We start from the raw sequence: 4334 nt of genomic DNA, 5'->3' as shown, positions 1-4334 counted from the left end.
GGGGTCCTCAGAGTTACTACAGGGGGTCCTCCAAATCTTCCAATCCTTTAATAACAACCTGAACCCTAGTGTCTATATTCTGAGAACTGTAGACAAAAATAGCAGATCTACAACGCCTCTCGCTGCGAGGCATTGTGAGCTTGTAGATCGGCTATTCTCAGCAAAGAGGTTTGGTGTAGAGGGGAAAAAGAGCAGACTAAGTACAGAGTAAAAGGTCAAGTTTATTAGGTAATGACGGCTCAAGTGGTTAAATATCTGAAAACACAAATTGACATGAATCCAAAATACATTGAGGATTGTGCTGTCAAACGATGAAACTATATGGAATCTATGATTGTGGGGGTCCCTGCTTCATAGACTCTCCCTCTCAGATAAGTGGTCCTTGGCCTGAAAACGTTGAAGACCCCTGCAGGAAAGGGAAGCGTTGGTGTATGTGCATGGTGTCTGGTGCTTGTGTTTGCTGCTTTCTTATTGCTCTCACACACTAAGGCTGGGCGGAAGATCAGATCTGGCATCTTCAGGTGGACACTTGTGCCCTCCAATAAACTGACTTTAAACTCATACTGTACATATGCCAATGATTTTGACCAATGTAGATGTTCTTATATTTCACATTCATGTCACGTCTTTTACCTTTTCAGGAATGGAAAGCAGGTTGAGTTCTTGGGCTTGGACGAGAGCTACAACTTTGAGATGCTGCATCCGTCATCAATAGGGGCAACATCAAGACAGCCAAGCCAGTAAGCCTCCAGTAAGAGTCAAAGTAGTAAATATATTGCCTATATATTGCCACAGTCTAATTTAATAGTGATGTGCAATTGAAAGTTATTGGGTGAATTATACTGACAATTATATATTAATAACAATGTAATAACAATGTGTGATCAATCACACATAATTCACTAAGGTTGTTGAACATATGAACCAATGTTATGACCCATACAATGGTGGTATAGATGCTATATGAACTTCAAATGCAACAATGATATACAGTACGTAAGAGCTGTCCACATGTTTCTCCAGCGATGACACTAAGGGTTGCCCACCTGCCCCTGGCAGGTAAATAAAACTTTCGGGCAGGTGGAGTTTGCTTTCAGGTTGCCCGACTGGGCAAGTGCTCATTTGTTTTCACTGTTGCTACACTTAAAAATATAAAATAACAAGTGTGAACCCATAGTCTTAGCTATCTAGGTATTTGAAATAAAAAATAAGGTATGACATTTATTATCGCACAGCCCCACACAAAAGAAAAGAAAAGTGTTAAATTGAACGGTAATTCAAATTTTACCTATCATTTTATAATGGACTATTTACCTTACAGGCAAGGGCATGACTTTAGGGAAAGTAGAACATGACCTGTACTTGCCCGATGTAGGCCCAATGGGCAAGTGCCTCTGAGACCTTAGTGTCAAGTTGTCAACCCCTGTGCTATGTATTTAATTATATTCCGGAGTGAACTAAGAGATGCCCTAAAGGAACGTTTATTCCTTGACAAAAGAACAGCCACGTGTAAAAGTTACATAGCGCTATGTGTTGAACTCAGCTTGTTAAATTCAATGGAATCTAAACTAAAACATGTCAAGAAAAATCAAGAAAATGCAAAATATACTGTACAGTACATAGACAGTAATTCTTTAAAAGCTATTCCTTATACAGATGGGTTTTGCAACCACATTAAATGCATCTTGCCTTATCCTTCAATTGATGTCAGTGTCTGCTGGAGTCATCCAAACACAAAATACCTCACCGTCATCAAGTTATATAACCAATATGATGCTAACTGGATCTTACAGCACTGTATGTAGTAATGTAGATCTTAGAGAAGACTGTATAGTATAGATCTTACCGAAATACTGTACTGCAGTAAAATTACTTAATTACAAGATCTTGCAGAAGTACTGTATAGATCTTATAGTATTAGATCTTACAGAGGTACTCCAGATCTTGCATACTGTATACAGTAGATGAAGTACTATTCTGTACATACAGTACAGAAGCTAGAATAGGTGTGAATGCAGGATTGAGAGTTTCTCTTAAAACATTCATTTTCACAGACCTCGATCTAACTTACCTTGGGACCTGGATAATATTTATGAGTGTCTACACACACATGCAATTAACGATTGCTCCCTTTGTTTGCTGCTTCCATTGGATAATCCAAAGCATTATCTGAAGGAAAGTAATTGATAACATATAGGACAATTATCTTATTTAACAACACAATATTTTTGCACTTACTGTATACCTGCACTTGCATGTTTAATAATGATTTAATTAATCCTGTTTTGTGTATTATTGATATGTGAGGATTGTGAATAATGAACACGAGGATTTAGTTTGATTTAGACAATTCTGAGCTGATATTGACTACATTCTGATTTGTCATGCAGTTATTATTTGCTTTTGTATTGTTGATATATTGTGTTTATCACATCAAAGATTGTTCCATCTTCCTTTTCACAGAATAACAACTCGTTGTACTTGAATGGCACAGTGGAAAAACATGATGAAAATACCTTGGTCAGTTGACGCAATGCCCCTGACACCATTTTACTAAATAGCCTTGCTCCTATAGAGGACTCAGCACTTCCTGGGTTATGACTTCAGCAGGAGGAATAATACTACTGCTGTTCTGGACTGCAGTGCTGTGAAAGGTCGCTCAATACATCTGCCATCTTGAAAACAGAATGCACAATAAAAGCAGACTCTTAATCATAAGAGATATCTACATAATATGAACGTCATGTTGACCAACCTTTTCACTTAGCCTACTGTAGGACAGGTCTTTATTTAAATGAGATTTATATGTGTACAATATAACATAGGCCTGGCCTAATATATAAAAATGAGAACTGAGAATGAAAGTGTTTGGACAGCCTATACTGTATAACAGCACATTTCCAAAATGCTGACCAGTAACAGATGAAGTGTTCTTTCAGTCTGCGGCTTTCAAGGTGCCATGGTGAAGGAGGGTATACTGTATAGCCTAGTTTATATTTGTATATTCATTCAACAATATACAGACTAGTAAACTAACTGTTGGTGGTACATTTATGCTCACTCTGAACACTGAGCTAGATGTGCTGCACACACATACTGTAGATAGTGTTGTTGTTTAACAAATACACTAAAATAGAAAGATATATGGATTCAATAAGTGTATTCGTATGACATACAGTGTGTGTGCTCCATAAAGCCCGTATCAGAGTGTACGGTGGAGAGCTATCCACCGCAAATTTGAGGTGGAAAGCTTTCCACCTCAAGTCAGAAAATAAGTGCAGGACATCATAGTCACGGCCCACGGTGAAGTCCTTTACCGTCTAGACCGGTTCAGGTCGACCAATCAGTGAACGGGTGTAGAGCCTGTCTGTCTGATAGTAAAAACAGAGAGATGTGTTGGGACTTGCGGTGTAAAGCTCTCCACCGCGAGGAATGATGTAACGTTGTAGTTTCATGACTCAAAAAGACTCGAAAAGACTACACCGCGGTGTAAAGCCTTCCACCGCCCAGGCGACTATGATGCCGGCTTAAGGCTACCAAAATATGATTTGGCTAACGACAATCGGGAGAGAGTCAAGTCACTGTGTAGGCTATTGTGTATTATTGTGTTAAATCAGTGGTTTTCAACCTTTTTCATATCAACTTATCAAGTTCCATCATTTATTCAGCATTTCTGCCGCGGACCACCATTTGATGGTATTTAGCCTCTCAGACCCAAAACTTCAAACATTTTGTTGTCGTTGGATAGGATTTTGTCCACAATTCCATGCTGTATTGATGTTAGGCTATAAAAATAAGAATTCTTCTACATTTTCTAATTGTGTAGACTTCTTGTAAATGAAATAGCCTAATGCAGATGTTTAACAATAATTTAAGCGTAAAATGAAACAGAATTGACCCGTAAGGGTTCATTTGGTTTCATTTTACATTCTCAAGAGTTAAAGTCCTATAACGGTCCATTTGGTTACCAACTCTCCACCAATTAGCTGGGGACCACCTGGAGGCTGGAACCCCTTCAAGGACCACTGGTGGCCCCGGACCACTGGTTGAGAACTACTGTATTATATGATAGGCCGATAGGCCAACATTACATGATATTGACCACTACTCCAACTCTAACCAACAGATTGAAAGAAATAAAGATAAGTTGGGAGGCTAAATATTGCCTTAATACACAGATATGTAATGTAAAGAATGTGCTAGTTATATATTTTTTTGCCAGCTGTGTTGGTCTGGTCAGCATGTAATGTTATTGGGCTACAAGGGCAAGGAGGGAAGACGGGCTCGTGAACAGCACAACGCGCGCTCCCGATGATAAAGTTGTGACGCCTTCA

Source organism: Nannobrachium achirus (genome assembly GCF_963921795.1).
Source record: "Nannobrachium achirus genome assembly, chromosome: 6".
NCBI lineage: Eukaryota > Metazoa > Chordata > Actinopteri > Myctophiformes > Myctophidae > Nannobrachium > Nannobrachium achirus.
The sequence above is the reverse complement of the archived record's forward strand: the minus strand, read 5'-3'. Positions refer to the sequence as shown.